Source organism: Fukomys damarensis, unplaced genomic scaffold (assembly GCF_012274545.1).
Source record: "Fukomys damarensis isolate Sample0158 unplaced genomic scaffold, DMR_v1.0_HiC HiC_scaffold_7, whole genome shotgun sequence".
Lineage (NCBI taxonomy): Eukaryota > Metazoa > Chordata > Mammalia > Rodentia > Bathyergidae > Fukomys > Fukomys damarensis.
This window is the reverse complement of record NW_022900919.1, coordinates 3648599-3672591: the sequence shown is the minus strand read 5'-3', so window position 1 is coordinate 3672591 and position 23993 is coordinate 3648599. Positions and strand designations below refer to the sequence as shown.

Genomic DNA, 23993 nt, shown 5'->3' with positions numbered 1-23993 from the left:
GATATCTTTGATTCCCTGGTCTAAGAGAGGCTAAAGAACGAGGCAATGCCATTAAGAGTACTGGTGCTTTTTGGGGTGTGGGCAACACTAGGGACTGAAACCAGGGCCTTCTCACTAGGTTACATTCCCAGCTGTTTTTACTTCTCACGTTGAGACAGGGTCTCACTCTCAAAGTCCTCAAGTTGCCCAGGCTGGGCTCCAACTTGCACCCCTCTGCCTCAGCTTCCCAGAGTGCAGGGATCACCGGTGTGCGCCACCGTGTCCAGCTTCACTTTTATGGGACATGATGTGATGTTTTCTCTCTCTCTCTCTCTTTTTTTGGTATGGGGGATTGAACTCAGGTCCTTGCACTTGTGAGGCAGGCGGCGGAACCACTAAGCTAAATCCCCGGCCCCTATGATGTTTTGATAAACAGATCACAAGATGATTACATCAAGCCAGCTCACCAATTCATCACATCAACACGTATCACAATTTTACAATAATTTTGTTCAGACATTGAACCCAGTGAGGCGGAGCAGGTGATGCTCCCATAACAGGTAAATGCGCAAGGGGCCCAGCTGCCCAGCGATCTAGAGGACTAATGGGCTAACGCAGCAGGAGAAACAAAGTGCAGCGTGGGGAGGCAGCGCATTAGCTCTAACAGGCCTGGGCTCCATCCCTAACACAAAACGGAAAAGCAGTGCGGAAACAGCCCCGAAGAAAACACAGAAATTTTACACAACGAAGGTATCATCATGAGTAAGTGCCTCACAGGCGTGCGGCTCCCAGAGTCTGCTCCTGAGACTGACACCCCAAGAGCGGTTTCTTCTTTCTCCAGGCTCTACCTGCCCCCACATGCTGAGTTCTCCCTTCCTCCCTTTCTTCTGTTAAATCACGGACATATGTCGCGGGGCAGGTGACACTGGGAAGACTGAAGCTAATTAACAGGTCCAGCACTCTCAGCGCGGCCCACACGCACCTTCTGTGCCCCTGTCCACCCCTCCCCTCAGCCTCTGCTGATCTCCTGATCTCCTGCGCTCTGCTGCTGTGAATCGTGCCCTTACATGCGCCCACCTGGGTGAGACGCCTGTCCTTCTGGGCCTGGCTTACGTCACTTAGCAGAGAACGTGTCTGTGTGTGTGTGTGTGTGTGTGTGTGTGTGCGCGCGCGTGCGCGTGTGAACACCGGGGTTGTCACATGACAGCCCTGGCCTCTTTCCAGCGGCCAACAGGGGTCCCGCTGTGTGGGCCCACTGTATTTCCTTTTCCGTTGTGCACTGGTGGACGGTTTGTGTCACGGCTGCTGCGGACACTGACACAGGGACGTGTGCAGCTGTCTCCTCCACACACTGACGTCCCTCCTGTGGGGTGCGCCTGGACAGGGTTGCCAGATCACGGGGGACCCTAATTTCAAGTTTTTCTCATTTGCATTGTAACGGCTATGGTATTTGTACATCTCAAATGAACACGGGTGCTTCAGACACGCGTGTGTCCCTGGGGGCCACTCCCCTCCTGTGAGGGGTCCTGTTTACCACACACCCTGCCGAGCGAGGCCAGCTTCAGTTCTCAGTGTGGAGGAACGCTGGCTGCTTTCCACAAGGGCGTGCGAGTGCACCCCCAGCAGCAGGGCACCGCGTTCCCCAAGTCCACCGGGAACGAAGTCGGTGTGGACCGGCAGCCGTATCTAGGGATGGGAGGGCGACAGGGACAGAGGCAGGGAGCGGGGACTCGCGCTGCCTGCTCAGGAGGAAGGGGACAGGGCAGACTTGGCACAGGGAACCCTTGGTTCGCTACGTTCGTTCAGCGGGAGAGGAATGCTTGTTTCATTTTAAAGATCACTGACCTCTGGGGTGACAGCAAGCAGAGAAGAGCAGTTAGTGAGTGCAGGAGACGGGGCTGGATGGGCACCTTCTCAACCATGGGAATCAGCCCACGCAGTCCTGGATGCAGCAGAATCGGGGTGCACTCGAACAAACATCCTGCCTCTCCTGCAGCCGGGGGCGCTGTGCCCTTCAGGAGGGTCCAGGGCACAGCACTCGGTGTCCCCAGGTTAACCCCGCTCCACACAGCACCTGCGTGGCCCACTGGCCCCGAGTCTCGGTGTCCCTGGCTGCAGAGTGCTGGTGCCCCCGTGAGTGTGGGGCTGCAGCGGGTGCGTGCTGCAGCGGGAAAGGCGCCACGCGTCTCTGCACAGGGGGGCACCAACCCGCCCTACTCAGCTCGGGCAGCCAGCACCAGCCCCAGGCTCTCTGCTGACCCCGGGGACGCTGTCTAGCCGGGTGTGAATAGCGGCTGTCCGCTCTTCGGCCCACGCCATATCACGGTGTCTGCTCTGGCTCGCTCTGTGCCTTCAGACCAAACCCAGCATGAGCACCTAAGCACGATGGACGCGTGTGACAAGCTGGAGAGTCGGGCAGAAGGGTCGTGCGTGTCTAACCTGGCAGCGCAGTAAGACCTCAGACAGACAGAAGCAAAACACGAAAAGCTCTTGTGAGGCAAATTTCAGGTGTTGGCTGCCCTCCCTGACAACAGACGCAGCACGTGAGCACACAGCGGACACCACCCTGGGCTCCGGAGCTTTTTCAAAAGCACACCACAAGTTTTGTGTTAACACCGGGGGCATGGGCCCCACTCAAGGGCACAGAGCACAAAGACAGCTCTTTTCAACCGAGAGACTTCCCACATCATGCTCCTGTGCTAAGTCAGAAAAATGCCACCGTGGGCCAAGACTGTTTGGAAAGCCTCCGGCTGGATGCCTTCCCTCTTGGACCCGATCATGCAGGGACATGTGCAGACGCACGGAACACAGAGCGGGGCTGGGAGCTCAGAGGCGACCTCGCTCCATTCAACCCCACCCCCAGACTTTCACCGCTCAGGGCAGAGGCAGAGTCCTGGGGCTCATACACTTGGACCTCTAGCATTCTGAGTTCGAGTCCTGGGGCTGCTCTAACAGTTACTACTGCTCTGGGGTTAACGCCACACAGACTGATTCTGTGGGCTCTGCAGGTGAGGCCGACACAGGTCCTGCGGAGCCCGCTCAGGGTCTCAGCAGAGCTGACCTCCCTTCTGGATGCTGTCGTTAAGTCTGAACGGGTCATAGGAGCCCAGGTAGCATTGCACATCCACAGGAAGGCAATGTGGTGCTGTCCTTGGGCCTCATGGGTCCCGCAGGCTTCCCCAGAGCCCGTCTCCACCTGGTACCCAGGTCCACGCACTCCTGTTGTGTCAGGTACCGAGCCACCCAGAGGTGAGAGGAGGGTGCGTGCCTCCTGGAACGGCTCCACTTTACACGAGAGGCTTGGGTATTTGTGGGGGCCCGGGAACCGACCTCCCACAGATACAGCCCCATTTCTCCTCCCGCACACAACGCCAGGAAGTGTAGGATCTGCATGGTGAAGGCCGAGCTATCTTCCGCCCTCAAACTTACTTCAACTGAACACTTCACAGTGCACTGTGTGAAAATAGGGCTCTGCCTTTCCTTTAAAAATAAAAGCAAGGGCCAGGGATTTAGCTCAGTGGTGCCACTGCCTGCCTCATAAGCTGAGGGACCCTAGTTTGATCCCTGGTACCAAAAACAAAAACAAAAACAAAAAAACCCACCCCCCTAAAAAAAAAAAACAAACACAAAGCACACATGGAATTTTTACCTCATACAAGAATGGCTTTCTTGTTTATTTGTTTCTGGCAGAGTCTACCTTTCTGCTTTGAATGTTTTGTTTTTACTCATTTCCTTCTCTTCTTGGAAAAACCTCAAACTCAATCCGCATTCCCTCTGTGCTGCATGCATGCGTCTGAGAACAGCGCTTATCACTGATGTGAATTTCACTGCTACATCTCACCTCTGGTCTGGGTCAGGAGGGACCAACGAGGAGGGTCAGGAATATGTCACCTTTGTCCTGCAGCCTTTGCCCCAGTCACAGGGGGCTAGATCTGGACTGGTCACCCATGGCCAGTGGCCTGTTGGTCCTGAGTCACCCTATGCTGGAGAATGATAAGCATTTCCGGTGAATCTAGGACACAGGCGACAATTTGAATAGAAGAAATAAAACTGCGAGAACGTATATGAACCAAAAACTGACAAAACATTTTGGAGCCCCTTTTTAAAAGTTCAGGATCAAGGGCCCAGGGATGTAGCTCAGCGGTTCCATGGCCTGCCTTGAAAGTGCAAGGACCCGAGTTCAATCCCTGGTACCAAAAAAGAAGAAAAGAAAAGAAGGAGGAAGGGAGGGAGGGAGAGAGAGAAAGAAAAGTCCTTGAAAAAAATATAACAAAAGGAAAAAACGGAAACAAAGTCACTGTAAATAGGGAGCGATGGAGAGGGTAAAGGGAGGGCAGGGGAATTGGGAAAAGTAAAAACCAATGATACATTATGTGAAGGTATGCAACTGCACTGTATACCTAAAAAGTACCAATAAACTTAATGAAAAATAAATAAATAAAATAAAAGTCAGGATCATCAGCTGAGCATTCCTGGAATCCCAGCACTTGGGAGGCTGAGGCAGGAATTCAGGGCCCGTTCAGGGCCAGCGTGGGCTACATAGTGAGACCCTGTCTCAAGTCAGCTGGACAGTCAATCATCAAGCAAGCAGTCAGGGTCATCAGCTGAGGCGGAAGCTCAGTGACAGTCTGCATTCTCAGGAAGGCCTGGGCTCAATGTCCAGCATGCACACAGACACAGACGTGCACACACACGTGCACACGCGAGTCAGGGCCAGCAACAGAAAGGAAGAAAGGCCCAGAGCCCTTCTCATGGAGTCCCGCAGTCTCCCCAGGGTCCATGGCGACGGGGCAGGCGGAAGCAGCAAATGCTCGAGCGTGAAGCCGCCCTCTGCTCTGCGCCTGGGCTTCCCCAAACCTTCCAATCCCAACTCTGACAGAAGCCAGGCCTGCGTCAGGGCTCCCCAACTTCCAGTACCCTCATCCGCTGGGGACCACTGGGAGTTTCCCCACTCGGGCAACGTCCTCGCGCGACCCCGCCTTACTCCACGCGGCTCCTCCAATCTGAGCGTGTCCTGGGAAACGTGCGTTTGGCTCAGCACGTGGGCTGCCTGCAACGTGAAGCACCGCGTGGAGGAAGCCGGCCGCAGACTGGCGACTTCGCAAGCTACAGGCGGACTTAACGCCCAGCTGCTCCGCACACCGCCCTGCCGTGGGCGCAGACTGACAAGGCCCCGGCACCACCACAGATGGACAGGGCCAAGGGGGAGCTCGGAGGGAAACAGGAAACGGCCTGGACTCCAGTGGCGCCATGAAGACCCAGACCCGTCACCTCTGAGGACAGAGTGTGGGCAGCGGCCTCATCTGTCCCGAACACAGCCACACAGTGAATTATGTGACCTGATCTGGGTCAGGACAAGTCTCCCTGGACTCAACTAGCTTGGGTAAATTTGTCAAACTGGTCTCCATCTGTTCATGTAGTGCTGGGGTCGAGCCAGGACCTGGCGGTGAGGCAAGCACTGCGCCACAACCCCTACCCTGGCCCCGTAAAGGGCGCACATCACTGGGGTGGGGGACCTACACCACTGGGCCAGGGCCGCAGACAGCCTTGATTACTAAGGCTCCTCAATACCGGAAAGGGACCTTGAGGACAACAGGATCCAACCCCAAGACAGACCCTAGAGAACTCAGTGTGAGCAGGACCTGGAAGGTGTGGGAAACTGGCATGTGGGGAGCCTGCCTGAGCCAGAGGGGCAGCAGGTGGCCCAGCAGAGGGGAACAGCCCAGGGTTCCCGCGGGCCCTTCACGAAGACTAAGGGACACAAGGATCCCTCTGAGAGGAAGAAATGAAAACGGAAACCAGAGGCAAAGACCAAGAGGAAAGAGACAGAAGGAAAAGCACAGGATGGGCAGGAGACGCCAGTGGCCACCACATGGACACCTAGCCCATCTCTAGGGCTTTTCAGCGTCTGTGTGTCACAAGCGGTACGTAGGCGGAGGGAGACACATCGTTTACAAGACAGGAAGGGGGACTGTGGGGGCACTGTGGGCACCCCAAGGTGCCCAGCACCCCCAGACCTCACTCGGCCCATGCCCCGTGTTACCCTGGTGGCTTCTCTGAAAAGGACCAAAGCACAGAGCGAGGGCAGCGTGAACTGAAAGGCAGACAGCTGTGGCCTGGGTTTGGCACCCTCAGCTCGGGAGTTGAAACCAAAGCCACTTTTCATTTTAGTGTCTGTTTTGCTTTTAAAAAAAAAAGAAAAATAACAGTTTCATTAGTCTCTGCCCATTCTCTGGTGAGCAGCGTGGTATCAATCACACTTGAAATAACAAGGCAGGAAACAGGAACCACAGCGGACTCCCAACCTGCTCGAGACTTCTGTAGCTGGAGGCCCGGCCTGGCCCAGCACAAAGCCCTGTTTGTCTCTGCTTTGTGACCCAGAGCGTGACGTTCTGCAGCTGCGACACAATCACTTTGAGGAAACATCACTACAAAAATAAATAAGTTTCTTTTTTCACTCAAAGCAGAGGGAAAATAACAAGGACACCCTAAGCACCACCCACACGCCTCTTCCCAGAACACTCGCACTTGTTCCTGAGCCCTTAAGAATGCTTTGCTGATCATATCAAAGCCCTGAATTTATCTACGATCAGCCTAATCTAAACAGAGGAAAAAGTACTCGTTTTGTTCCACTTTAAATTAAAACAAGCGATTTTTTTGTTTGTTTCGGGGACCGCCCCTATTTCTCTTTGAAGTCAGGGGAACGCATTACTCTGACACACTGCAGTGCTATGCTCTCCTGTCTGTGCAAAGGCGGCCAACCGCGTGATAAATCTCCACGTTGTCTTAGGTAACACAAAGCGTGATTTCATTTTCAAAAATGATCACAAACCTCACCTTCCGACCGAGATGGAATTCACCCTGCGTGGTTTACCTTCCTACACCGGACATAGGAGAAATAGTTTTACACAATGGTTCTCACCAGGCGTGGGGGTGGATGCCTGAGACCCTAGCGCTTAGCAGTCTGAGGCGGGAGGAGCCAGGACTATGCAGCGAGACCCTGTCTGAAAAAGAAGAGAGGAAGGCTTCAGACGCGGAGTGGGAGCAGGAGGAGCCAGAGCCTGCGAGAAGCAGGGAGCAGATCCTGGGGTCCCCCGCTCTCCCCAGCCCGGCCCAGAGGTCATTGCCTCGTTCACTGAAGGCTGCTCCCGCCTCGCCCTAGAAAGCCTAGGTGTAAACATCCCCTACCAAGGGGCTGCTGCACCTAAAATAAGGCTCAGAGATGCTGCGGGGGGGGGCAGAGCTCCCCACGGTAACACGCAGCGCATGAAGCCCCAGTGAGAAGTTACAGGCAGGAAAAGAAGCAGGAAAGCACAGCCTGTGCAGAGGGCAGAGACCAGCCACGGAGCCAGAAGTGACAAGGAGACGAAAAGAGCTCACCGGGGCACCGAGATGGTCATGCCACCTCCACACGGCCAAGAAGCTGCGGGGAAGAGGGAATGAAGCGGAGGCCACAATGGAATTGTTTAAAAAGTTTAATAAATCTAAGTTAGACTGCTAGCGCTGCAAACTGTAACGGCTAAGGTGGAAAATGCTGGTGAAGAAAGCACCACCAAACGTGAAAACAGAACCGTTCAAGCCGTCGTCCCATTTGAAACACAGATTTAAGAAACAGTGAAGGGTGAAAATGAAAAGCAGGCCCACAGGTGGTGGGTCAGCCCCTAATGGCCCAACGCAGGGCCTACGCTTGGTCAGAGCACAGCAGGCTGGAAGAGATGGACACTGAAGACCGAGTCACCCCAAACTTCCAAGGGGGCTGGAATGATCACAGCCACAGATTCAAAATGTTCCACAACCCTCAAGCAAAAGAAACAAGAAGACTACAGAGCCAGGCGCATGCCTGTAATCCCAGCACTCAGGAGGCTGAGGCAGGAGGGGTGCCATGAATTTGAGGCCAGCCTGGGCTACATAGCAAGACTCTGTTCTCAGAAAATAAAAAAAGGAGAAGGAGGAGGAGGAAGGGAGGAAAAAGGAAGGGAGGGAGGGAAAACCACACTTAGTTCTATCAGATTTTAATTGCTTAAAACCAATTATAAGCAAAATCATTTTACAAAAACCAGAAAAAGTGCTGTGGATTTAGCTCAGCGGCACCACACCTGCCTCACAAGCTCAAGGTCCTGAGTTCAATCCCCAGTACAAAAAAAAAGAAGTGGAGACACAATAACAAAATCTCAAGGGAGACACAGAAGCCTAAAGAACCAAAATAATGCCATAAAAACTGAAGCCTGTCTACCTATGCGTCTACAGCAAGGAAGACGTATTTGAAAAAGAAGAAATAAATCTGATAAAGAAACAAACGGAAATAAAATGTCTGTAAATGGGGAGGGGAGGAGGGGGTGAAGGGAGGGCGGGAAGGAGGGACAAGGGAAAAATGAGAACCAAGACCTGTCGTGTAAAGGTACAAGATCCCAACGATGAAGGTAACTACTGTACTATATACCTAAAATGTACCAATAAACTCAATGAGGAAAAAGAGACATTTCATTAAAACGTACACTGTGCATTGTTTTAATAGCCTCCTTGAATACCTATTTCTCTTAGATTTTTAACACTGTTTACTTCTCAGTTTCTAATTTCATATTGCCAAGTGAGTTGGACTTGGATTGAAGAAATAACATGCAATAAAACAAATACTTCATTTATGATACAAAAAAGAAACAAAGAAGAAATAAAGACTTTTGTGGATTGAGAAAAGCAGAGGGAGAAGTCATCCCAGCGGTGTGAAGTCGTAAGAACGCAGGCTGACGCTGGGAGGACCGTGTGGGGAGGGGCCAGGGGCCCCACCCCGTTTGCCTTTTTCTGAGCACTGTCCGTGGGGACCGCACTCGCGTACCGTGTCCCGAAGGGACACCTTCCGCACCCCAGAGAGCCGGCGGGTCAGGCAGCCACTTCCAGACGCCATCTTCCTAAAGTGGAGCAAGGCTGCCGGGCATTGCCCTGAGAACGCTTCCCTCCAGTTTGGGAACTAACTTCGGATCTGAGAAAAGGAAAATCGTCTTTGGTCTCAAACTCATAAGAGGTGGAAGACATAAAGGTGGAACGGCCGCCATCACCTGGAACCGTGGAGTTTGTTAGAGTCTGGAACCGCGCTGAAAAAGTAAGTGGAAAATGCAGCAATACATGGGTTTTCCGTGTCAGTGTGCACCTCGGAAGTAGGAAGTATCCACCTGTCACGTTTCCTTTTCTGCTTGAGACAGGGTCTCACCATGTAGTCCAGGCTGGCCTCAAACTGACAGCAATCCTCCTGCCTCAGCCTCCCAAGTGCTGGGATTACAGATGTGCACCACCACACCTGGCTTTTCCATTGGTCTCATGAACCACACCTTTTCAACAAAACTTCTCTCGAGGGACTAGAATGTCCTCTTCAGGAAAAAGATGCTGCGGCTGAGGTACCTGGGTACACAGAAGCACACTTCCTAATGGCCACCGCTGCTCTCATCACAAACGAGCAAACGGAGACAGACACACACTCACTCGAGCAGCCCAGCTTCTGCAGGTGCTCAGGGTGATTACAGCAACTCTGGGCCTCACCACGGAAGCCCGAAGTGAGGCCTGGGCCGGGAGCAGCCTCCTGGAAGCTCTGCAGCAGGTGACGCCGTTCTCCCCTCGCCTGCTGCCAATGCCCAGTAAGAGCTGGGACTCACCCGAAGTCCTTCCGGGGACTTCTCAGGGGGCAGTGCAGCTCCCCGCTGCCTGGGTTCCGTTCCCAACCCTTCCAGACAGGATCCGCGGTGTGCTGCTGGGCGGGCTGAGTCACCTGCCGGTGACCACCTTCAGAAGCCACGAGAAACACGTGTGTGAAGATCTCCACGTCTGCCCTGCTGAGAAGCAGCCGGGCCGCGACTCCTGAGCTGCAGGGTCACCGTGGGGCTGGAGGTCTACGGCCACCACGGCCGCGCCCCTGGGGCAACGTCCCTCGGCCCTGCCACCAGGAGGGACAGGCAGCACGAGGAGGAAGCACGGGCTTCTGTGCTGGAGCCCTTGGCTGGTACACCCCGTTTCCTTACTGTCAATATTTAAAATACAGAATGAAAGACGTTTGAAGTTGGTAGGTAGAAGTTACAGAGCAATGACAGCTACCATGAATAAAGGCTCTTGTGTTGCTTTTCTGACTTTACTTTTAAAACAAAAATGAAAATCAAAATAAATTCAATTTTTCACCCTTCCTGACTGCCTAGAGAATAAAATTGGTAACAATCCATATTTCTAATTAATGGGCATAGTAAAACCATAAAACACAAAATTCTGTGCCATTTTTAAAGACTAGACATTTATTTAACACTTTAGAAAACCTTGCCAGTCCTTTCATATCTCTTCAAAAGCTAACCAGCAACAATGCCTGAAGATTTTGGTTTCTTTTCTCTCTGACTCCTCAGTGCCTACGTTCATGCCGGCTTGAGATGATATGATATTATAAGAAACTGACAAGAACAAAGTAGGTGACTTGCTTTCTCTTAGATGAGATTTTGAGTGTTTCTGTTCGTGGGGTGGTGGCTCTGTTACTGAGTTTGTTGTCTGTGGTACTAGGAATTTAATCCAGGGCCTCAGCTTGGTGGGCGCTCTGCCACTCGGGGACACACGTGTCATCAGTGATTTCTGAGGTGTGTCCTACACGCACAGTGAAAGGATCTCCGCGTTTAAAGTAACGTTCTCCTAAAGCAGCCGCCAACCTCGAGTGCCCTGGATGTCAGAAGTCACACCGTTGTTTATTTGCGTTTCTAGCTACACACATATGCGCCCGTCTCAGAATTCACTGTTCAGGAAGAACTTCTTTCCCAGTTTTACGCAGCCAATCTACTTGCAACGCAATGCTTCCTCTCCGCCTTCTAACGGTGCAAAACTGTAAGCTAGCAGGTGAAGCGCTTGCTTTGTGCGTGTGAACTGCAGCATCACATGGTACCGCGGGACTGCACACAGCAAGATCTGATGTTTCGGTTAGAAATAAATTGGAAGAAACTGAAAAGTCCAATTTCCAATAGGAGAAACACTGTCGCCATGAAGACACAATCATGTTGAATGAAGACGTAAAGAACAGGAAAGAAGGAAAAGAGGAAGCGAGGGCCGCCGTCGGGGAACAAATCACTCCGCATACTCACTCGGATGAAAGTGCCGGAAGTAATGCGCATGGCAGGACCACATGACTGCATGCACATAAGACTGTGACCCTTTTCTTTTTTAAGCTTTTTAACCCTAAATGCTGTGCTCACCACCACAGGCTCAGCTGCACTTCGGCGCTTTTCACAACTGGGCGTCCAGCTCCACTTGTTATCTGCCCCCCACCCCCGGATCAGATTTCTTGTCTCTAAAATAGGAACAAAGCCACACAGGGCTTCTGAGAAATTAAGTGTGTGCATGACTGGAAGGACAAATACTAATTAGGCCCAAGCTGTGGGCTCAGACCCGACACTGTGCAGTGCAGTGGGGGACGGTGAGAGCTCTGGCATCGGCCCCTCTCCCTAGCAGAGCTGTGTTAGGGTGCACGAAAGGGGTGCTTCCGCCCCGGGCATTCCCACAGGCCTCTCCCTAGCAGAGCTGTGTTAGGGTGCACGAAAGGGGTGCTTCCGCCCCGGGCATTCCCACCAGCACCCGTGAGAGGAGCAGGGGCCTGGCCTGGGTGAGGTGCAGGTGGGCGGGGCTGCATCCTCAGCTCCCTGCCCTGCCTGAACCCCCATGGGTCATCCCTGCTGTGAGGAGCACCCTCCTGCCTCAGCCTCTGTGTAGCTCCATCCCAGGTTCCTGTGCACTGTGTCCTGCTCACTGCCACGGCTGCCCCTCTTGTGCTCTGTTTACCTTTGCAGCGAGGCCCTGGCCCAGCCCCGCCCGGCCTGAGTGTCTGGCTGTCCTCAAGCCCCGCTCCATGAGGATGTAAACTTACAGGGTTTTGTGTGTGGCAGCGTGCCCGGCTGATAGACTGGAGCAGTGCTCAAGACACAGATGTGCTGAAAAGCAAGTAACTCAGCACGCACGACCTAGGAAATACCGTAATGATGTGACAGGCATGGGGTACAGAGCTACAGATGCACCAAAATGTTGAGCCTATCTGTGGGGAAAGTGTTGGGCACGCTTACTTCTTTCTGCACTCGCCTGTGTTGCAGATGAGCTAGGATGAACGTGCCTCCCTCTTCTAATCACAAGAGTGTATTGTTTACAAATGCATGTAGTATGATGCTAAGTTGTTATGCCTGCCTTCTGCAACACAACTAAAGATAACCTATCTTTCTGTCATTGTTGTGTGTGCAGCTGTGGAACAGTATGTGATTTATTTACCTGACCTATCCTTGCTGACCTGGCCCATCTTTGCCTAACTCACAACAAGGCTCTAGGGAAGTGTGTGACTTTCCCGCATCACAGAAGAAGGCAGACTCAAGTGTCATGCTCAAGCGACAAAAGGTTGTCTAAGTAGTGCTGGAAACAAAGCCCAAAGCCCAGCTCTATCTTATTCCAAAGAAAAACCAGAAATCAGATCAGAGCATTCTCTCTTCTCTTCTTCTGTCCTCTTTTCCCCCGCTCCTCCCCATCTGCAGCTTACAAAATACACCATCAGGAAAACTGCCTTATAGGTGACTATTTACCCTCACTTTTTATACCTTATACAAAGCAGTTATCATCTGTTCACAGCCAAAGAACTCTTTCACTGTGGTAATCAAAGCTTAAACTAAACTGAATTGTTAATTCCTGCTGAAATAAAAACAAAATTAGCTTCCTATTTAATGTTTTTCTTATATTACTTTCTATCTAAGATTATAAATTCCACTTCCACTAAGTTATGAGCCACTGAACTTACATAATGACTCTGGTTTTTCTCCACTACATAAACTTTCATTAAACAGTTAGCCAACTATTTAAGGAAACAATTCTTTTTTTTTTAAAGACCATATTCGAAGAGACTTTTAAATTTGGAAAACTTACAAGTTAAAGAGAAACTGGGGTTTGAGTTTAGAAATGCCTACAATATTTTTAAGTTAATGGAAGGGTTAATATATATTTTTTATATTTTTGCTTTGAGATGGTTCTAAATGCAAGAGTACAAAGTCTGAAACTACTAAAACAAACACAAGGGAACACTTGAAGACATTGGTTTAGGTGATTATTTCTTGGATACCATCCCAAAAGCACAGGAAACAAAAAGCAAAAATTCCTAAAAGTGATTACATCAAACTAAAAGTTTCTGCACAGCAAAGAAAATAATCAGAGTGTAGAGAAATTTGAAGAATGGGAGAAAATGTTTGCCAACTATGCATTTGGCAAAGATCACTATCCAGAATATGTAACAGACTAAAAAACAACAACAAATAACCAAACAATCCAATTTAAAATTGGCAGATGATCTGAACAGACACTTCTCACAAGTAATACAAAAGGTCGAACAAATATATGGAAAAATGTTCAATATCTTTAGCCATCAGAGAAGTACAAACCAAAACCACAGCCCAGTTTAAATGGCTATTATGAAAAAGAAAAAAAGAAAAACCAGCCTGGTGCCATGTACCTGCAATCCCAGGAATCTGGGAAGCTGAGGCAGGAGGATCAAAAATTTGAGACCAGCCTGAGCAATTTAGTGGCTTAGCAGCACCCTGTCTCAAGCTCAGGAGCTGATATAGCTCAGTGGGAAGGCCTTGGGTTCAATCCCCAGTACCACAAAAAGGAAGAGAGGGAAGGGAAGGGAAAAGAAATTAGGCTCATGAGGACATGGAACTCTTACCCATGTGGGTAGAAAAGTAAGTTAGTGTAGCCCTTTGAAGTAGGAACCTCAAAAGCTAAAATAGATCTATATGGTGCTGCCATCCAACTTCTAGGGGTAGTTGCAACGGAAACGAACTCAGTATCCCAGAAAGACCACTCAGGCCCGGGTTTATGGTGGCATTTCTCACAGTAGCTAAGACATGGACTCACCTTAGGTGCCCCTCAGTGAATAAATGGGTATAGGAAACCAGCAGATGTACACAGGGAACAGCACTCAACCACAACGAAGAATGAAATTATGCCAGTTGCAGGGAACTGGATGGAACCAGGAATCATCATACTATGAGAAATAAACCAAAAATGAAAAGACACGTATGGACATGTTCTCTCTTGCATATGGAAGCTAAAAAGCAGTCACCCTGAAGCCAGGCATAAGGAGCCCGCCTGCAATTCCGGCACTGGGTGGGCGGCTCTGTGAGAGCCTGTCTCAAGAAAGAGAGGGCAATCTGGAGATACTGCTCAGCAAAAGCCCTGAGCTCAATCAATCCGCAGTGTGGGCGGGGTGGGGGCCAACCCGAAAGTAGAACACTGACTACTGGGAATTTGGAAGGGCGGTAGGGGAGTGCTGGGGTTTATCAGCGCCTGCTGCACAAGTGCCTAGAATTATCACTTTATAAAATGTAAAATATCTGTTATTAAAATTTTAAAGAAAAAGTCTGGCTTCAAAGATATGCAATGACCACAGGAAAAAACACCTGACTTCTGCCTCGCTATTACACACTGGTAATATTAATAACTAGCATTACAGTTAAGCTCTTTATTTTTTGTGGTGCCAGGGATCAAACTCAGCACCTTGTTTACACCCTTCCACGTGTAAACTAAACAGCAAGGTTCAAAAGCTAGGTCTCAAGGGGCTGAACCAAACTGCTTCCACATGCAAGTTTTCCAAGGAAATGACTGATCAGTTAATTCAGAGCATGGAAAGAAAACATTACTCAAATTAATCCAACTGTTCTTGATCTTTAATTTCTAGAAGGAAAGTGAAGCAAGCAGTAACTCTAATATACCTGCAGAAATATAGAGCACCAGTCAAAGTACCTACTGTATAAATACAAAAACACAAATGTAACTTTTCCCTAACTGACTTAAAAGACTACAGCAGTTAGATGTGGTACAGGTTTGTAATATTCCTGATACTGGAAGGCTGAGGCAGGAGGATTTTGAGTTCAAGGCCAGCCTGGGCTACATAATGAGACTTTGTCTCTAAATAAATAAATAAATAAGACAACAGCATAAAGCAGTGCTTACAAAACTATGTTGATGGGCAAGGAATAAAGGTGTCATTTGTATGACAAGACCAATGGAAGTGGAGACAAATGAACCTCCATAGAACTAATTTTTGTCGTTGGGTTTTTTTTTGTTTTTTTTTTTTTAGGTATTGGGGATTGATCTCAGGACTTTGCATTTGCCAGGCAGGCAGCAGAACCACTGAGCTGAATCTCCTGCTAGAACTAATTTTTAACACTACAATTAAGACAAAATTAATCTGAACTAGATTACTTTAAATTAAATAGTAATTAAAATCCCAGGGTGCTTGGAAGAGTATAAAGAATTGTGATGTGTTATATACATGTCCCAATTTCCCACAATGAATGTAATCATTAGGTACTGCCAACATGTACCAATAAAAATAAAATAAATAAATAAAATCCCCAAAGCCACCACTAAGAAAATGACTCCAAATAATAAGAGAAATGATGGAGGAACAAAAACAGTACACTAGAAAATACTAAGAAATAATAAGGCACTAACAGAGGAACAAAAAACACATACAATATAATGAAACCAAATTTCAAAATGGCAAAATTAAATTCTATCTTCTCAGTAAGCACTTTTATGGCACATGAATCAAAGTCTACTATAGCAAGACAGAGACTGATAGAACAGATTTTTAAAAAATCTATATACCATCTACGAAAGACACACTTCACATGGGCTTAAAGTAAAGAAATGGAAAGAAATACCATGCAAAAACTAACCTGCCTCACAGTGCAAGGTCCTAAATTCAATCCCAGATACAAAAAAAAAAAGTATAAAAACTAACCAAAAGAGAGCTAGATTGGCTGTATTAGTGTTTTAAAAAGTAGACTTTAAAACAAAAAATAGACATAAAGGTAAAGAAGGACACTTTACAATGAGAAAGGGATCAATTCCTCAAGAAGTTACAACAATTACATACATAAATGCACCAAACAAAAGACCCCCAAAATACACAAGACAGAAAGTGATGGAACTGAAGGGTGAACAGGGAATTCAACAGTAATAACTAAAAGCTCCCATGCCCCACTTTCAGCAATGAATAGAATGAGGAGCAGAAACCAGGGGTGGTGGTGCATGTCTGTAATCCCAGCACTCAGGAGGCTGAGGCAGGAGGATCACCAAGAGTTTGAGGCCAGCCTTGGCTACATGGTGAGTTCAAGGCCAGTCTGAACTGCAGAGTGAGACCTTTTCTCAAAAAAAAACAACAATGAGCAGAAAATCAAAAAGGAAATGAAAGAGTTTACAATATGAGAAACAAAGTGGGCACAGCAGACAGCTACAGCATGCTCTTCCCGGCAGCAGAAGAAGCACGTTTCTCGAGCGCATGTGTTATGTTCTATAATGCAGATCACATGCTCCAAGGCAGAATGACCTTAATAAATGTAACGGGTCAGTATCATCGGAATTCATCATATTTTCTAATACAATGAATTCATAAAAGAGATCAACAGCAGAAGCAACTTTGGGAAATGCATAAAATGTGTACATTAAATATTACATCTAAATAACCAATGAATCAAAGAGGAAAGCACAAAGCAAACTAGAAAATACGTGGAGATGAACACAAAGAATAACACATCAAAACTTACAGGACGCAGCTACAGCAGGGCCTAGAGGGAAATTTGACATTCTATACTTATTATCATTTTGATTGTTTTATCCGATTATATACATTTCCATGTAATTCCAAAGTATTCTAAATGTAACTCAGAGCCTGGCATGGTGGCCACACCTGTGATTCCAGCACTCAGGAGGCCGAGGCTGGAGGGTTCACTGTGACTTCAAGGCCAGCCTGGGCTACATAGAAGGTTCAAGACCAGCTCAGACTATTGAAAGAGTCCCTGTCTCGGGGAAAAAAAGAAAAAACCAAATCTCCGTAAATGTGTAACATCCCAACAAGAGGACATAATCCACAACTATTACAATGACTTAGCAGCATGTTTTGTTGCATTCTGGTTTTGCTGTTGTGAAACTGACATCTTGTAGCACTTTAATCTTTGACTGCATAAGGATTATTTCCTCGGGCTCTCCTACCAATGGGACTGCTCACTCGCGAGGTGGGTCTTTCTACGGCTGCTGACATCTGGCAACTGTATCCGAGGAGCTGCGGCCAGCACACAAGCCGGAGAGTGTGGGAAAGGACGGAGTAGGCATGACGGCTCGACGGCTCCAATCTGACTAGGGGGATAGCTTGTAGCAGAGGAGTTGCCTTTTTATACAGTACATAGATATACGTGACACACACAGATGGTACAGATATGACTGACAGGCAGACAGACAGACAGACAGACACGGCTTGGTCAAATCCACCCAGGAAGAAGAGTCAGCCCACAGGTCTTCAGAGCCCCAGGATGTGGGCCACGGCCAGGATCCCTGATGAAAGACGGCAGGGCTCTTGCTCTCTTTCTCCGAGCCACACTAAGGAAGCGGTGCAACTCCACCGCACTACGGGTTACAACAGGGTGTGCGGCTCTCAGCGAGGACAACTGCTTTTCCTTAAATACGGGAAGGGCGCATGCAGAGGGGCTGATGTTACTTGCTATTCAGCACATCTGTGTGTTGAGCACTGCTCCAGTCTATCAGCCGGGCACGCTGCCACACACAAAACTGTGTAAGTTTACACCCTCATGGAGGGGGGCTTGAGGACAGCCAGACACTCAGGCCGGGCAGGGCTGGGCCAGGGCCTCGCTGCAAAGGTAAACAGAGCACAAGAGGGGCAGCCGTGGCAGTGAGCAGGACACAGTGCACAGGAACCTGGGATGGAGATACACAGAGGCTGAGGCAGGAGGGTGCTCCTCACAGCAGGGATGACCCATGGGGGTTCAAGCAGGGCAGGGAGCTGAGGGCGCAGCCCCGCCCACCTGCACCTCACCCAGGCCAGGCCCCTGCTCCTCTCACGGGTGCTGGTGGGAATGCCCAGGGCGGAAGCACCCCTTTCGTGCACCCTAACACAGCTCTGCTAGGGAGAGGGGCCAATGCCAAAGCTCTCACTGTCCCCCACTGCACTGCACAGCACAGTGTCGGGTCTGAGCCCACGGCTTGGGCCTGATTAGTATTTGTCCTCCCTAAAAGAAGAAAACAAAAATAACAAAACCAAAATGCCTACACTACCTGTTCAGTGCCTGAGACTCTGGAACTTGATGTCAAGGAGATGCAGCCTGGAGCCTCACCTTGGGGAGCCCTGCGTCGCCCTGAAACCCCCAGGGACCTCCCGTGGGTGCTCTACCTGGTCTCTCTTCCCTCCTCTCCGGTGATCCAGGCCCTGCAGCCCCAAAGCCTGGGACTTCACTCCTCTCCCTACATCTGCGCTGACCATGAAGGACAAGACCCGGACGTTCCATTTCTTTTTGTCTTTGCTGTCAGATCCTTCTTAAAGAAACGCGCTGCTCCAGAATAGGTGTCGCCGAGACCTTCTGAGCACAGCTGCTCACAGGAACTCGTTTCCAGTCGAAGGAGTGAGTGTCCTCCAGCTTTCCAAGGAAACCACTGAGCTGAGGCTCCCACACTCCCCCGGCTTTGCAGCCCAGGATGCGCCAGACTTCCCTTCCTCTGTCTGCCCATCCACTCAAAACCAAAATTACATTTGCGGTGAGTGACAAATCCACCGTGAAATGCAAAGCACACTGCCCGGCCGCCCACCTGCAGCTTGACCCTCCCGGAGGGCAGACAGCTGCCCCATTCTGTGTGGAGTTCTGCTGCCCACGCCCTGTCCCCGGGGGGCCCCACTCGTGACAGAGCCGCGTGTTGGGGCTCCAGACGCTCACACCACGCTGCGACCACACAGTGCCGAGCCATGCTTGTCCGTGCCACAGAAAAACGCTGAGTCTATCCAGGAGGAGTTAATCTCCGGAGAACAACTTCCCAGGGAATGCTGCGGGTGCGGCATTCCCGACTAAAAATACCCGGCTGCTGTGCAGAGAAGGGAGAGGGTAGCTCGCCAGGGTTCCAGTCAGGCTGACTGCGGGAAGCGCCTGATTCTCCACAAGCCTCATGGCGGGGTGCAGAGTCCCCAGCAGCTCCTCTTATGCACAGCTGCTGACGGGGCGCATGCGAAGTAGCAGCCACTGTGCCAGGCTTGCAGCCGCCTTGGCAGCTCAGCCCGTCCCGCCTCCTGCCCCAGCCAGGCACAGGTGGGATGACAGGGGCCGGCCAGCCTTCCCTCAGAAACTGCACATCAGCCCGGCCTATTACTCAGAGAAGCATCACAGCCGCGACAGAGGCCCACAGCCCAGAAGAGACTAGCGCTCAGTGTCCCACGCCTCCCGCGAGCACTGCACGTCCGAGTGCAACCTCTGACCACGGCTGTGTTGGGGCACGGAGGCTGTGCGGCACGTGTGTGTGAGGGTGTTAGGCGGCTCTGATCCAGCAGCGCGGGAGACACAGAGACCCCTGCATACGTGGGGCAGCCTGCAGCCAGGCACACGGGGAAGGCGAGGCAAGCAGGGGTCTGTCGGGGAGTGCGGCTCCGGGCCTGGAGAGCCTTGGGGACGTTTCTGCTGCTGGGCCTCGTCTGGCCCTCCGGCTGTGCACCTGGGCGAATTCCTAGTGACACCAGGGCCTGAGGGCCCCGGCCAGGACCGGGCAGGAGTGCCAGTGACGTGTCTGTCCTGCAGGTCCACACCCTGTGTCACCAGCAGCAGGCCGGGTCTGTTCTGAGAACAAACTGCCTTCCGAAGAGGGCGCCTCCGTGATGGGCCTGCAGCCTTTGCCCAGAGGCCTGGTTCCGCTCCCTGAGGAAGAAGGGGCCAGCGGGAAGCAGTGAGTTTCCCATGACAAGTCCCTCCCCAAGCCCAGGACTGCAGGACAGCTGAGAGCAAGGCGTGGCAGATGGAAAACTCGCACGGGGAAGCAAATCCTCGTCCATAGCACACGTTTCCAAGCGTTTCTGCTAATCCGTCCCTGGGAGCGCTATCTCACAAAAGTTAACCAGAATAAATTAATGTACATGATGACACGAGTCGGTGTTTTATTAGAATCAAGGGCACACTGGGATTTTAACTTTCGAACACTTCCTAACTACCGAAGCGTCTTCAACCGTTAAGTAACGGTGAGGCAGACAGGACTTACTTCATCACAAGGTTAAGGTGCGGTAGGAGTCCGCTGGACCCACAAATGCGGTGCTCTAGGGGTGACACAGACGGAAAGACGGTCAGGGAGAAGACACCGAGGCAGATGGTGCGCTGGGCGCCCTGCCGGGTCTAACAGGAGCCCAGCAGCCTGCAAGGCCGCTCTTACACCGAGGCCTAAGTACGGATCTCAGCGGGAGAGGTCCCCGTGGCCACCAGGCACTCCTCACAGCTGAGGCAAAACTGCGGAGCAGGCTGTGCCCTGACCAAGGGCTTGGAACAGGGCACCTCCAACTCAAGACTCTTTGGTCCTGGAACATTTCGGATGCAATGAGAAGTCTCGGAGAAGGCGCCCCGGGCTGAAGGAAACTGACACACAGAACAGCGGGCCATAAGAGGCATTGCAGTGCTCCGCCCCTTTGCTTTGGGTGTGACCTGTGCGGCAGGCTCCGTGTGGGATGTGGGCTTTTATACTCACTCAGTGTCATCTGAGAGCTTCAGAGGGCGGAGCCCTGGTGCCTGCCTGAGGGAGGCTGAAAATGTCAGCTGCTTGAGGCCGGGAGTTCAAGACCAACCTGGGGAATGGTGAAACCCCATTTCAATTTGCACACTGGGCAGGGGCTTCCAACTCTGCAGATTTCCGATTTTGGATTTTGAGTTACAGGACACCTGACTTCAATCTTGCAGTGCAAAGTGAACACACTTATGGAACCGTGAGCCTATCACTCAGAAGACAGAATCGGGAGCAGCGGACTGGGCGTGACTGACCTCTCTCTTCCTTCAGCAGGCAGCAGTGAGGGCAGGGTGAGCAGGAGCAGGGACAGCCCGCACCCCGCCTGCCCCGCGCCTCGCCCCAGCCCAGGCTGCACACGGCATCCAAGTCACAGCTGTGGGTGTGGCGCGGCTGCCCTTCAGTCTGCACGCAGCATGGGATGTGGCGTTTCATTCACCTCGCACTCAGCTGCAGACGGAGTTGTTTTCTGCATTTGAAAGTCGCTCAGTGAAGGGCTCCAGTGGGGCTCTGCGCCCCTTTGCGAGTCACAGCTCTGGATGGCAATACAGTACTGCAGGAGGCCTTTCCTTCCTGAAACTCCAGGCAGCAGCGGCTCCTGGGTACTATTTCAGCCTCCCGGTGTTGTTCCCAAACACTTCCTCCGGAGAGCTCCCTCACCTTTCCGCTGGGAAGCAGTCGCCCCCCAAGTGAGGTCTCTGACCACAGCCTGCTCATTCCACAGCACCCCAGGGCAGTGCAGTATTACGCTGCGATCCTTTTCTCAGAGATGTGTTGAAGGCACACTCGTCCAGGCGTCAGCGATGACACAGCGTTCTCTTTGGAGCCTATGGGCTTCCAGAATCTCCAGGTACAACTCTGACTCCAAGATGAAGGGTGAGACACTTCGAGGGTCAGCACGGGCGAGCAGGCAGTGAGCAGCCCTGGCAGGCGGGAGGTGCTGGCGCCATCTTGGGAATGTGGTTATCTGAATTACCTACAAGAAAACGAGTGGCGAGGACGTTCCCTGAAGGGAGGAGCACCTTAAATTCTAAAACCCTGGCTGTCTCCACCTCTGCTGACAGCATGGCAGATTTCTTCCATTCTCAAACTCAGATTTGGGGCAGAAGAGTTAGTGAGGCCTCGACTCATAAAATAAAACAAAACAAAACATAAAATGGCCAGGAATTTAGCTCAGTGCTTCCACCGCCTGACTCACAAGTACAAGGACCCGAGTTCGATCCCTGTACCAAAAAATAAACAAATAAATAATATAAAACTTGAAAACAAATACCACCAAACCATCCAGAAGAGAGCAGACCTCTGGGGATGTTCAGAGAGTGCTGCTCCCCCGTGTGAAGGCAGACATGGGTCACAGGCAGGGAACCCCCACTTCTGGCTCTCACGGAAAATTGTGCTTTGCCCGGGCTGCTGCCACCGACTTCAGGAGCTACTTCTGGGTGCCATTTCTGGTCCAGGCAAGTCCAAGAACAGTCAGTGCACATCGGGTGGAGCCCCTTTTTACCTATTTCCTCCTCCTCCCAGGCTCGAGGGTTGACTTCGGAGGATTTGGAGGGGCTGGGTATACAGCTCAATGGCAGAGGTTTGCCTGGTGTGTGCAAGGCTCTGGATCGGATCCCCAGCACCACAAACATAAATATACAACATGAAATAAAACACCGTCATCTTCTGCTGAAAACGAGACAACACTCTCTTCTGTTCCCACGAGTTCTCAAGACAAACCAATGCGGTGGCACCGATACTACAGAGGAGCCAAGGTGTGAGGGACAGACAGCAAGGCCACGAGGCACACAGCTTCTCAGAACGGCCTTTGCCAGGCGCTGTGTTACCCAGGACTGGGGTCACAGCCTGCAGCATGAGCGATTCCGTGCATGGCGGAGAACCAACCCCTTGGCAGAAGAGGCCTGGCTGGGCCAGCAGGGCTCAGGATTTTCCCACAGCTCCTCCTGGAGCAGGCAGGACCTCCGGACTGCGGCCTCGGGGTGAATGAATCACGGTGCCAGGGAAGGAAGCTGAGGTCCCTGCCCAGAGCAATGACGTTCAGACGCATCTTCCTACTGATGACCGCGCTCCTAATATATTAGCTTTTATGGTGCCACATTTTTAAATACAGAGATCATGAGTTTCTCAGTCAATCAAAAGGGAGTCAAATAAGTGAAACGGATTTCCTTTCAAAACAAATTTCTATTTTCCGGTGGGCTCTTCAAATGTTCAGAGAGCAGGCACTTACAGGAGCCCGGCCCAGCCTGTCACCTCGCTCGGCAGAGAACAGTGAGGCTCCTTCTGTCTACTCCCGGCCACCCGCAGGGCAGCCCCAACCTGCCCCGCTGCGCAGAACCTGGCGCTCTGGGCCCCCAGGCTCTGCCAGGCCCTGGTCTCCAACGTGGAGCACAGGCGAGCTGCGCACCTGCTGGGCAACCTTAGCAGCAGAAGGCAGTCTCCACAGTTCCTGGCCTTAAGCAATGGACGTTAGGCCCGGCCAGCTCACCATCCTCCCTTGGAAGTCACCACATGCCTCTGCATCACAAGGCCTTGAGCAAAGGCCACATCACAGAGACAGAGGCAGAACTCCCCGGGGCTCGGGCACTCTCTCTGAAGGCAGAAACTCTTCAAAGCCTTGATCGCAGCTACACCAAGGCCCAAGGTCAAGGGGTGCGGACGTCTGGATGGGCACTCGGGATGCCACACGTAGCTCCACCGGCTCCGGGCCTTCATGGGACGGGTTAGGTGCAGTCCTGCAAAGTGTACAGGCTCCAGGCGTGAGGTGTGAAGCTTCGTCACTAAGTTACAAATGAAAACGGATTAAGCTGCCTCGTCCCACTGTATCTGGTCTTCAAGACCCCACTGAGCAAGCGGAGTTATTCCCTCACCCTCAGCTGATTCAATGCTACCACGGCCACTGTGAGCCGAAAGGGTCTCCATGCAATGTTAACACACAAAAGGCTGCAGTCCAAGAAGCTGGTATCTTGCCGGGCATCCTGGAGCACACCTGTGATCCTCGGGTGAGGGAGGCTGAGGCACGAAGATCGCCACAAGTTCAAGGACAGGCTGGGCTCTGCGATGAGACCGTGTCTCAAAACAAAAGAAGAGAAAGGAGGAGGAGGAGGTGTCTGATAGATCTTCCTTCCTCTGGACACAGGACATAGCAGTTTTCTAGAGCTACTGTAACAATTCACTGTAACTCAGCAGCTCTGAGAGGTAAATTTATCATTTCCCAGTAAGTATGAACGCATCACCTGACAGCTCTGGAGGTCCTGATCAGAAGCCGCCGGGACCAAACCCAGGCTGCGGTGCGTCTGTGCCTCCAGCTCTCCTCCATCTCTGGTGCTCACCCGGCCCGCTGAGGCCTTCACTTCTGCTTAGGGTCGCTTGTCTGACACAAGGGCTCACCGTGTGGCCCAGGCTGGCCTTGAACTCGGCAACGCCCCTGCCCC

General features: G+C 51.4%; 1 protein-coding gene across 1 annotated transcript in view; it reads right to left on the bottom strand.

Annotated features, from left to right (window-relative positions):
• Atp10a (ATPase phospholipid transporting 10A (putative)) overlaps positions 1 to 23993 on the bottom strand; it is a 135597-nt gene that overhangs the window by 70761 nt on the left and 40843 nt on the right. The gene's annotated exons all lie outside the window — the stretch shown is intronic.